Genomic DNA, 13,297 nt, shown 5'->3' with positions numbered 1-13,297 from the left:
TGTCTCCATCTTTTTGCTATTGTAAATAGTGTTTCTTTGAACGTTGGTGTGGCTCATATTTCTTGTGGGTAAATAACAAGAAGAGAAGCAATTCAAACTCACCAGCTGTTCTTTAGAAACACTCTACAGAGTCAGTATGAGTCAGTACCGATTCGACAGCTCTTATAAACAACAAAAATAACAAAAAGTTTTCAGCAAGCAACATTGTATCATCTGCATATTACAGGATGTTAATGAATCTTCCTCCAACTAATGCCACATTCTTTATAAAATACAGCTTCTTCGATTATTTGTTCAACATATAGATTTAATAAGCATAGTGAAGGAATACAGCCCTGAAGCACATCTTTCCTGATTTTAAACCATTTAATGTTCTCTTGTTTTCTTCGAATTAATGCCTCTTGGTCTGTGCATGGGTTTCTCATGAGCAGAATTGGTTTGGAATACCCATTATTTGCAGTGCTATCTAGAACTCATAATGATCCACACAATGGAAAACGGTTGCACAGTGAATAGACCATAGATACATCGTTCTGGTATCCTCTGCTTTCAGCCAATATACATCTTATGTCAGCAATGATATCTCTTATTTCACAACCTTGTCTGAATCCAGATTGAACCTTTAGAAGTTCCATGTAAATGTACGTTTGCAACCTTTGAATTATCTTTAGAAAAATTTTACTTGCATGTGATATTGATTATATTATCCAATGATTTCCACACTGCATTGGGAAGGCCTTCTTTGGAATGGGCACAAATATGAATCTCTTTTAATCAGTTGGCGAGGTAGCTTTCTTCCAAATGTCTTGGAATAGAATAGTGAGCACTTCTAGTGCTGCATCATTTTGTTGAAATATTTCTATTTGTTTTCTATCAATTCTCAGAACATTTTTCTTTGCCAATGCCAAACAATGTTGGACATATTCCTTCAGTACCATTGGTTTTTAATCATATGCTACCTCTTGAAGTGATTGAACAGTGACCATTTCTTTTGGGTACAGCAACTCTGTTCATTCCTTCCATTTTCTTTTGATACTTTCTGTGTCATTCAATGTTCCCCATTGTTGTTGTTGTTATTAGGTGCCATCTAGTTGGCACCGACTTATAGCGACCTTATGCACTTCAGAATGAAACAATGTTCAATCCTGAGCCAACCTCATACTATTGCCATATTTGATTCCATCGATGCTGCCAACTGGTCAATCCATCTTGTTGAGAGTCTTCTTTTTCTCTGACCCTCCATCTTACCAAACATGATATCCTTCTCCAGCGACTGTTCTCTCCTGACAATATGTCCAAAGTATGAGAGATGAAGTTTGGCCATCTTGGCCTCTAAGGAGCACTCTGGCTGCACTTCTTCCAAAATAGATCTATTGGTTCTTTTGGCAGCTCATGACACTTTTCGTATTTTCCTCCAACACCATAATTTAAAGGCATCAATTATTCTATGTTCTTCCTTATTCACTGTCCAGCTTTAACATGCATATGAGGTTTTCAATAACCTCATATGTTTCCCATAGAATCCTTCAATATTTCAAGTCAAAGCTTGGTTCTATTTTTCAGTTCTTTCAGTTTAAGAAAGGCTTATGTGTTTTCCTTTTGGATTTTATAACTCCAGGTCTTTGTACATTTCATTATTGTACTTGACTTTGTCTTCTCAAGTTGCTCTTTGGAATTTTCTGTTGAACTCTTTTAACCCCTAATTTCTTCCATTTGCTTTAGCTAGAGAGCACTCATCTGTCCGTTTGTAGTACTCTAGTAGCTTGAGTGTTTCTGTGATGCTGGAAGCTATGCCACTGGTCATAGTTGTTGGACAGATTTCATCTGAGTTTCCAGACAAGGGCAGAGTAGGAAGACAAAGGGGCAGATAACTTTTGAATGTTTAGTCACAGAAAATGTTATGAATAGCTAACTGTAGAACACTGTCAGGTAGCAGTAGAAAACCTGTGCCCCAAGAAAATGCTGCAATTAGGAAATTTGTATTTGAAAAGACATGTATGCTCACCCTGATCTACAAAGAGAACAAGATATTTACATTTGATGAAAGACCTGCAGAGAAAAAGAATGACTGACTTTTAAAATTTGGAGCAAGAGGTTTTCCCTTAGATGTTGGAGGCAGGAAAAATTGCTCATCAGAGAATACCTCCAACTTAGACTGAAAGTTAAAGTAAGCCAGTGAGCAGACAGCATGATATGCTTGCTCAGTGGTGACCATCTGGGTCCATTTTTGTGTGAATGTGGGTAAGGTGCAGTAATGAAGAGATAAGCTGAGTTTTACTTGGAGAGAATGGAGAAAAGAAAGGGCTTTCTAGTTGGAAGTTTAGAAATGTCTGAGTCTAGGGGTAGTAACCCAATCCTTGGGGGCCTAAGCACAGAGAGAGAGGGAGAAAAAAAAAAAGTTGTCAGATGGGTTAAAGATCAGAAATATGGAGTCTTGGTGTGGCAGTCATGTTAATGCATTAAACTGCAAGGTCAGTTCAAGCTCACCAGCTGCACCTCAGAAACCCTATATCAGGTTGTTATGAGTCATAAATTACTCGATGGCCCTTAACAACAACCCAAGCTTGCAGCTATGAGTCAGAACCTATTTGACAGCAATGTATATCTATATCTATATCTATCTATATAGTGTTGCTGTTAAGTGCTATTGAATTGTTGTCTACTTATAGCTGCAAGGTTGGGTTATTGTTGTTAAAGGCCATGGAGTCAGGTATGACTCATAGTGGCCCTGTATAGGGTTTCAGAGGAACAACTGGTGGGTATGAACTGCTGACCATGTGGTTCCCATTCCAGTACTGATCTTACAGCACCACACCAGTAGTCTGTGAACATAGAAATCAGAAGTCCCATGTATATGCCAAAACAAGGCCAGGGGTGGACTGTGGAGCAGACCATAAGTTGTTAATGCAATTCAGGCTGAATCTGAAGAAAATTAAAGCAAGTCCAGAAGAGCCCACCTGAAATTAGAAATAATCTAAAGAATAGATCTGATGCACTAGATACTAATGACTGAAAACCATAGGAGTTGTGGGATGTGCAAGGTGAATTCAGATGAGGATATGGTTGAGGGATATCAGTGCTCACATCAGATGAATCTTGGATGAAAGCAGAGACTAACAGAAAGATGTTTACCTGTGCTTTATTGACTGCAGAAAGACTTTGGATTGTGTGGGTCATGATAAACTATGGACAACATTGTGGAGAATAGGTATTCCAGAGCACAAAATTGTGCTCATGAGGAACCTGTATGTAGACCAAGAGGTAGTCATTTGAAAAGAACAGGGAATACTTAATGGTTTAAAATCAGGAAAGGTGTGTGCCAGTGCATTAACCCAGAACACTACACCAGGACTCCTTTTAATTTGGCAGTATATATATGTTTAACATTTTTTCCACATGTCATTAATGAACAGGAATGTGTGGCTCCATACTTTAAGTAGACCTAGATGATTGGATTGGAAACCACAAGGTTCGCAGTTGAAGCCTGCTAGTCGCTCCATGAGAAAAAAATGCGGCTTTTTGCTCATCTTTTTCTCAAGATGTAAAGCTTCAGATATCTTATACAGGGATGCTATGAGTCGGAACCAACTCCACAGCACTTAATAACAATAACAGCATCAACAATTCATAGAATAAACTTTCAAAGTTTTATCAATCGACTAGATTCTATGTTTACTATCTATCATCATTGTGTTCTGAACAATTGCTTAAACTATGCCATATTTAGTTTCATTTTGTAATTATCGTCTGTCTTTTATAATTATTATTTTTAGAATTCATATTTTAAGTAAATATCTTCAAGTTATTTTTTCAGAAATTTGAAAGGTTCCTATCAAAGTCAGCTTAATCCACAAGGTTGGTGGTTCAAGCTTACCAGTCTCTCATTGTAAATTCTTTCCAAGGTCAATTCTTGGCTGGAACCAAATCCACGACAGTTAACAACAGCAGTCCTATGTATATGAGTCCTTTGTGGCACTGTGGATTAATGCGTTGGGCTTCAAAGTTGGTTTGAACCACAAAATCAGTTGTTCAAGCTTACCAGAGACTCCTTGGAAACCCTATACAGGGTCGATATGGGTCGGAACCAACTCCACAGCTCTTAACAACAACATCCTATATATAGGAGTCTTGATAAGACACTGTGTGTTAATGTGCTGCACTGCATTTTTGTTTTGAACTGCAAGGTCAGCGTTTCAAGCTCACCAGTCGCTCCTTGGAAACCATATAGGGGGTGGCTGTGGGTTGGAACTGACTCAATGTCACTTAACAACAACAAGAACAACAACAATCCTATATATAAAGAGCTGTGGTAGTGTAGTGGTTATGAGTATGGCTGATAACCTCAAGGTCAGCAGTTCGAAACTACCAGCCGTTCATGAAAGCAAAATGAGGCTTTCTGCTCCCATAAAGATTTACAGCCTCAGAAATCCTACAGTGTCACTATGAGTCAGAACGAACTCCAGAGCACACACCACCACCAGTTCTATATATGTTAAAATAGAATCCAATGTTTTATATGTATATGACTCAAACTACTATTTCAGGAATCCAAGCATGTTGTTAAGATTTGTTCTATTTTGAAGACATTTCACATCATTGTGCTTTCTTGATTTTTTCTTGCCTGCTAGTAGTGAAAGTTTTTAGGTCTATCTGCCTTTTTTTCACTTTTGTCCATAACATATTATATTGTTTTTAAGAGACGTCCAGTCAGTTCTGACCCATAGCAACCCTGTATAAACAAGATTTTCAAAGAGCAGCTGGTGACCTTAAACAGCCAAGCTTGCAGTTCAAATGGCTTTGTAGTCTGGCATATAAACCCACAGTGCCACACCAGGACTCCGTAACATGTTATTTGCATTCTAGTTTTAAATGTATATTGTTGAAAGTTAATTACACTATTTATTTTATTCATATCTCCCTTAATATAGTTCTTCTTACTCAAAAATTTTTGTTTGCTTCTTTTTATCACTTTATTATGTCTCCAAATTTTGACAGGATTTTAGAATATCTTCTACCTCATTATTTCATGAGTTGCTTATGGGTTCATGAGTTTCTTCTTACAGATCTTAAGTAAGAAGAAAATTTTTCTGGCTTTCTTAACCTAATGAAAATAGCTGAATTAAACTAAAACAGAGGTATATATTTAACTTCCCTTGATGAAGGGAAATTAAAACAAAAAAAATAAGCAAAAGGAATGGGAATATAAAGCATTCAACCCAAAATTTAGAATAGTTTACATTCTCTAAAAAGGAAAAAAAAAATGTGGGTTTAAGAAGAGACAGGGATACTTAGACAGGATGACTTTGATGATCTTTCGTCAAAAAATTATTTGCTAATTGCAAAAAATGTGTAAGAAACAACTATTAATGAGAGATGAAAAGATGGTCTGTTTTATTTCCCTACACATTTAATAAAGGAGTCTTGGTGTGTCATAGTAGGATCATCACTGGACTGCAAACCATAAGGTTGGTGGTTCTCACCCATCAATTGCTCCTTGGAAACCCTATACATGGTCTCTATGAGTTGAAACTATCTCCAAGACACTCAACAACAACATTATTCATTAGTCTATTAGCGCAGGACTTCATATAATGAAGTGCTTCCTAGAATTCCGTGACGTTAGATGGTGCTTCACTATTTTAATTTCATAGAATTTAAAGTTGGTATTTTTTAAAGAGAAGCTTCAGATTATTTTGTTCTGGTTTAGAGATCAAGAAATTACATTTTTAAAGCATGCATTTTTTTTACTTTGTTTTGTTTAAGTGGAACCAATATTGCTTGTTTGGGACACCGTGTAACTTATTAAAGTTTTAAATTACTGCTTTATCCTATTTTTTAATTGCTCTATATACTATAGAAAGAAGTACTTGAACAGATCATTAATACTAGTTCAATTCTCTGCAGTGAGAACTTTTATATTTTCTAATCCATCACATTTTGGAAAGAGAAAACTGTGTGTTTTTTATGCTTGTGAATTCTTTCTTAATTTTTTTTTTCACAAATTCTTCTCTAGTTTATATACACAATAGCTTCCTAAATCTCATGGAAAGAATAAGTTTAAAAAAAGAAATTCAAAACTTGTTTTTCCTGTCCCTGATTAACTAAATTTTGAAATGATTTGTGTATGATTCCCATGTTTAATGGAATTTACTTGAATAGTTACTATCTTCTTTTCTACTTGCTTAAAATTTTTAGAAGCACTTTTGGAATTCCAACTTTTGGTAAATATTTAATTAAATTTAATGTGGTTTTGTTGTTTTGTTTCCTGTGCCACTCTCTTCCTCACAGTTGTTATTATGTTTCAGCCCATTGTTACAGTCATCTCACTGAAGGTCTTCTTTTAGCTGGCCTTCTACATTACCAAGCATGATATCTTTTTCCAGGAAATAATCCCTCCTGATAACATGTCCAAACTACATGATACTTCATCCTTGCTTCTAAGGAGTATTCTGTCTATACTTCAAATAGATTATGTTTTTTGTGTAGTCCGTTGGAGGATTCTTTACCAGCATCATAATTCAAATGCATTAGTTCTTCTCTGACCTTCCTTATTCACTTTCACAAACATTGAGGTGATTGTACATACAATGGCTTGGGCAAGACCTGTTCTTCCCTCAAATTTTCTAATTGCAGGTTTTTGTAAATTTCCTTATAATACTTTATTTTGTCTTCTTGAGCTGCCCTTTGAAATTTTCTGTTCAATTCTTTACTTCATTATTTTTCCGTTTAGTTTAGCTACTCTATGTTCAAAAGAAATGTTTATAGTCTCTTCTATCATACTTTGGTATTTTCTTCCTTTCCTGTGTTTTTCATAACCTTTGTTTTCTTCATGTATGATGTTCTTGATGTCATTCCAAAACTCCTCTGGTCTTCAGTCATTTTTGTTCAATGCATCAAATATCTTCCTGAGATGATATCTAAATTCTGGTTTGATATATTCAAGCTTAGAATCCTGGTTGGAATTGTAGGATAAGCACTGAACCAAAAAGTAGATTTGAACCAAAAGGTCAGCGATTCAAACTCACGAGCCACTCTTTGGAATCCCTATGCAGGGTACTGACTTGAAGGTGCTTAAAAACAACATGCTATTGTTAGGTGCCATTGAGTAAGTACCGACTCATAGAGACCCTATTCACAGCAGAATGAAATATTGCCCAATTGTTGCCACGCTTGAGATCACTGATGCTGCCACTTTGCCAATCCATCTAGCTGGGGGTATTCCTCTTCTTCTCTGATTCTCTACCTTACCAATCATGATATCCTTCCCCAGCGACTGCTCCCTCCTGACAATATGTCTGAAGTATGAAAGATGAAGTTTGGCCATCTTGACCTCCAAGGAAGACTCTGGCTGCACTTCTTCCAACACAGATCTGTTGGTTCTTTTGGCAGCCTATGGCACTTTCAATATTCTCCTCCAATACCATAACTCAAAAGCATCACTTCTTCAAACAACAACATACTTAAGGTAATATTTTGGCTCTTGTAGATTGTTTTCATTGTCTTGAGCTTTAACCTGCACTTGGGTATGAGAAACTGAAGGTCTTTTCTACGGTCAGTCCATTATCTTGTTTTGGCTGATGATATTTTGCTTCTCTTGTCAAGGATGTAGTCAATTTGATTCCTGTGGATTTCATCTGGTAAGGTTCATGTGTACTGTTATTGTTTATGTTGTTGAAAAAAGGCATTTGCAATGAATAAGTCATTAGTGTTGTAAAATTCTTTCATGTGAGCTCCAGTTTTTTTCTAATATCAAGGACAAATTTTTAAACTACTAATCTTTCTTTTTTCTTTCCAACCTTTGCATTCCAGGCACCAATAATTATCAATACATCTTGATTGCATGTTTCATACATTCCAGACTAAAGAATTTGGGGGAATTATTTCATTTTTGCATAAATGATGTTAGTGACTGGTGCAAGTATTTTAATTATGGTAGAATTAACTGTTATTATCTATTATTAACTAAAGGACAACTTCCTTGAAGACATGGATATTATCCTATCACAAACAGCATTATTTCAAGATAGACCTTGAAATGTTCTCTTTGATAATGAATATTATGTCGTTTTTCTTCAATTTTTTATTCCTGGTATAGTAATCCTTATGATTGCCTGATTGAAATGGCTAATATCTGTAAATTTCAGTTCACTAAATCTAGGAGGTATGATGCCATGGGATAAAGCACTGGACTGCAAGGTCAGTTAGAACCACAGGTCAGTGGTTCAAACTCACCAGCCACTCCTCAGGCACCCTATACAGGGTTGCTATGAGTGGGAAGTGACTCAATAGCACTTAACAGCAACACTAACAACAATTCTAAGATATTGATCTTTCAGGACTTCTGGTTTTCCTATATTCATAAGTTGTATGTCCTAAGTTCCAATTATTTATGGATGTTTTCAGCTCTGTCTGCTCATTCTGAGTTTTATCCAATCAGGAAATGAAGGTCCTGAAAACTTTGTTCCATTGCCATCATAATGTTCCATTATTCAAGTCAACTTTACCACAGCAGATCTTCTCCAGTCATATTTGGAATGCCTTCCAACCTGAGAGGCACATCTTCTGGAATTCAATCAGAAACTGTTCCACTGCCCTTTCCAAGATTTTCCTGTGATGCTGTAGGATAAGCATGGGCTGTTAACCACAATGTAGTCAGTGAAACTCACCAGCCATTTCTTGGAAACCCTTGGAAACAGTGCCTCTATGGGTCAAAACTAACTCAACAGCACTTAACAATAACCCCTCTGAAGTGGACTGCATATGCATTTTTCCTAGTCTTTTTTAGTCTCAACATTCTGCTGAAAATTATCCACCATGGGTGACCCTTGATAGTATTTGAAGTATCAGTGGCATAATGTGTAGCTTCATAGCACCCTTTAAGCTACCACAGTATGATTAACTGGCAGGTGATTGATGAAATTTAAAGTGGAGTCGGTCAAAATTCAGTATAGGATTCTACTTGAAAATTTTCTAAGTTTAAAATGTTTCTCATTTAAAGAAAAAGAAAAGTCTCATTTATATCTTATTGTTGTTAAGATATGAGTATGGGTTTCACCTCAATGTAATCTTCACCTCTGAACCAATAAATAACATCAAGATAAATGAAGAAAATATTGATGTCACCAAAAACTTCATTTTACTCAGATCAATCATCAACACTCATGGAACCAGCAGTTAAGAAGTCAAATGGTGTTATGATTTAGAGAAATCTGCTGGACAAGACCTCATTCAAGTGTTCAAGAGCAAAGATGTCAGTTTGAGGACTATGGTACACCTGACCAAAGTCATGGTATTTTCAATAACCTCATATGCAGTGAAAGTGGGACAATAAATAAGGAAGACCACAGAAGAATTGATGCATTTGACTTATGGTGTTGGAGGAGAATATTAAAAGTACCATGTAATATCAAAAGAACAGATCTGTGTTGGAAGAAGTACAGCCAGAAACCAGGATGGTCAGACTTAATCTTTCAGAGTTCAGAAATATTGTCAGCAGGGACCAGTCCCTGGAGAAGTACATCATGCTTGGTAAAGTGGAGGGAGGATCAGCAAAAAGGAGGAAGACCCCCCATGAAATGGATTTTTTCAGTAGTAGCAGCAATGATTGTGACATTGTCATGGTATTGGGCAGTGTTTTGTTCTTTTGTGTATAAGGTCACTGTGAGTTGGTACTGACTCCAAAACACCTAACAACAACAATTGTTATTGTTATGTGCTTTCAAATCATTTCAGACTCACCGTGACTCTATATAACTAACACAAAGAAACTTTGCCTGGTCTTGAGTCATCCTCACAATGTTTGCTATGTTTAACCCAAATGTTGCAGCCATTGTATCAGTCTGTTTCACTGAATTTCTCTCTTTTCCCATTGCCTCTCTCCTTTACCAGGCACAATTACTTTCTCCTGGAATTGGTCCTTACCAATAACATTTTTAAATTATATGGGATGAAGTTTTATGATTCTCATTTCTGAGAATTCTTCCTGTACTTCATACAAAGCATCTTTGTTCCTACTTCTGGCAGTCTATTTTCAGTACTCTTCAGTAAAACCATAATTCAAATTTATCAAGTCTTCTCCAATCAATTCATTGTCCAGTATCAAATGCGTATCAATTGATTTAAAATACCAGTGATTGAGTCCTGTTCACATTAGTCCTAAAATTAACATCTTCACTTTTTAACATTTGAAAGAAGTTTTTTTTTGCAGCAGATTTGCACAATGCAATATGTTGTTTGATTTCTTAAAGGTTGCTTCCATGGACATTGATTGTGGAATCAAGTAAAATACAATCCTTGATAACTGCAAACTTTTTTCTATTTATCATGATATTGCTTACTTATTTGCTTTTTGTTTTATGTTGATATGTAATCCATACTGAAGCCTGTAGTCTTTTCTGTTCATCCATAAATGCTGCAAGTCGTCATCATTTTCAGCAAGCAAATTTATGTCATCTGTATATGCAGGTTGATAATGATTCATTCTCTAGTCCTGATGCTTTGTTCTTCTCATTTATAGACATTTACTTCACCAGTTCAGAGTGTGGCATTTTAGGTGTGACTGAGACTGCTGTAACAGTATATTTTCAAAGAATACAATTTTATCTTAATGACAGATATCTATGGATACATGAAAAAAACGGCAAAGAAAAGACAGTCCACTTCTTCCTGAAATACATGATTTCTTTTCTATTTCAGGGAACTCATTTGAATAGTGAAAGTAGGAACATATCCTTCATTCCCATACCATTCTTGTCTAGTCAATTCTGACTCATGATAATGCTAGAAGACAGAGTAGATACAGGTTGTAAATCTTTACTGAAGCATACTGCCACATCTATCTACAGCTGATACAGTGATGAGTTAAAATCCTTTTTATTTTTTTTTAAGCAATCACTGCATCATCAAAGTTTCTTTATAATATCAGTAGTGAATTTAAATAAAGGCTACTAACTATATTTTATAAAAGAAGTGTGGGTGATGTAAGGAGCTCATGTGGCAATGTGGGATAAGCATGGGATTGTTAACCACAAGATCATCAGTTCAAAACAACCAGCTGCTTCACTGAAGAAAGATGAGACTTTCTGCCCCCATAAAGATTTGCAGTATTGCAAACGGTATACAGTGTCTCTATGAGTCGGAATTTACTTGATGGCAGTGGGTGGGTGGTGGGTGGGGTGGATTTCTTCTCCATATCCTCATAGTTTCTCTTGCAGGAGATTCCTGAGCACATATAGTAAAAATATGTCAAATTCCTCAAGGTCACTTTCACTTGTTTCATGAGCAGGAATTTTCAAGAACTATTGTTGTTAGGTGCTATGGAGCTGGTTCTGACTCATAGTGACCTGTATATGGCTTCTGAGGTGTGTCTGGTGGCTTTGAACCACCAACTTTAGGAAGAGTAGTCCAGTGCTTATTCTATAGTGCCACACCAGATTCCTGTAAGTACTAATAAAGAATTAATATTATTTGAATATTATTGTAAACACTTTTTAATCAGTAAAATTTTCTTTGAAATCTGAAGGCATAAAATTTTGCTAAACCTCAGAAAACATTTTCATCATGCTTGCATATTATTCAAAAGTTTTTTTGTATTTCAGTGACAATATTTCATGAGGAGAGTGTTACGTGTCTGTTACCTTTCTCAAATATATTTTCTCTAATATTTTATAACTAGAGTGATTTCGAAGAAACTCAATTTACCAAATGATAGAATAAATTCAATCAAACTTTATTGCTATTCTGATTCATCATTTTAGCCATTTTTGTTGTGAACCATTTTGCTGTTTTGTTAAGTGCCATTGAATTGGTTCCCACTTATAGGGACACTGTATAGAGTTTCCTAGGAGCAGCTGGTGAGTTTGAAGTGCTGACCTTGCTTATCCTACAGCACTACATTAGGATTGTTGTTGTTGTTGTTGTTGTTAAGCGCCGTTGAGTCAGTTCTGACCCATAGCGACCCTGTACAGGGTTTCTGAGGGTGTAAATCTTTACGGGAGTAGAAAGCCTCATCTTTCTCCCACGTAGCGGCTGGTAGTTTCGAACCGCTGACCTTAAGGTTCACAGCCCGATTCGTAACCACTACGCTACGAGAGCTCCTTGTACATTAGGATTACTACTCATCAATTGTTGTTGTTGTTTAGTGACACCAAGTTAGTTTCTACCCATAGTGACCCTGTATAGGTTTCCAAGAAGTGGCTGGTACAGACCTTGCAGTTCAGCACATTAACCCGCAGCGCTACACCAGGACTCCTAATTACCAATAGCTCTTCTTAAATATTTTAATCACACCATTTCAATTTTCCTCAATGCATTTGTCTACTAATAGTAGACAATTACTGGCTATACTTTATGTTTCTTCACCAAGGGTCTTTGCAGAGAGTTACATTTCACACTGCCATCATGACAAATTAAATATCTAGCCTAAGGAGGTGATTACTACCGCTTGGCTTTTCTTGAGCTACCCATGGTTGCGTATGTGATTAGAAAATAATTGTTTGATTTATTTACATATCTTTTCAGCTTATGGAAAATTCTGTGCACTTGGTCATAACATCTTTCTTAATTCATTCATGTGAAAATGTAGAATATAGTTTAATTAAATAATCTCTTCATGTATGACAGTGGAAAACTATAATCATTATATGTCATTTATCATCCACAATGTAAAATAACTCTGCTGGTAAAGAGAATTATGGACTTTATTATTATTTTTGTAATGTCTATTTCTCATTGTTTTATTTGTTCATTTTTTTTTTTTCTTATGGGTCTTGTACAACCATGCAAAAAATGTTTTTAGAATTGTGGCATTCAGAGTTTGTACATGAGAAGAATATTAAAGTGAAACAAATGCTACACTCATATTAAGAAAACTTGTATGGAGAAAGAATATATAATCAATGGATGATATGAATAATTGGTCTTTAAATACTATGCACAATGGAAAGAATACTATCTGGTCCTATGCCATTCTCACAATTGTTATTATGTTTGAGCTCATTGTTGCGACCACTGTGTCAATCCATTTTACTGGCGGACTTCCTCTTTCGTAAATACTTTCCATTTCACCTAGCATGTTATCCTTCTCCGGGAATTGGTTCTTACTGACAATATGTTCAAACTATGTTGGATGAAGTCTCTATATTTTGGTTTCTAAGAGCATTCTGGTCTACTTCTTCCAAGACATATTTGTTTGTTCTGGAAGTCCATGGTACTTTCAATATTCTCAAATACCATAAGTAAAAATACATCAGTTCTTCTATGATTTTCATTATCCATTGCCCAATTTTCACATGCATAT

Source organism: Chrysochloris asiatica, unplaced genomic scaffold, assembly GCF_000296735.1.
Source record: "Chrysochloris asiatica unplaced genomic scaffold, ChrAsi1.0 scaffold00309, whole genome shotgun sequence".
NCBI lineage: Eukaryota > Metazoa > Chordata > Mammalia > Afrosoricida > Chrysochloridae > Chrysochloris > Chrysochloris asiatica.
The sequence above is the reverse complement of the archived record's forward strand: the minus strand, read 5'-3'. Positions refer to the sequence as shown.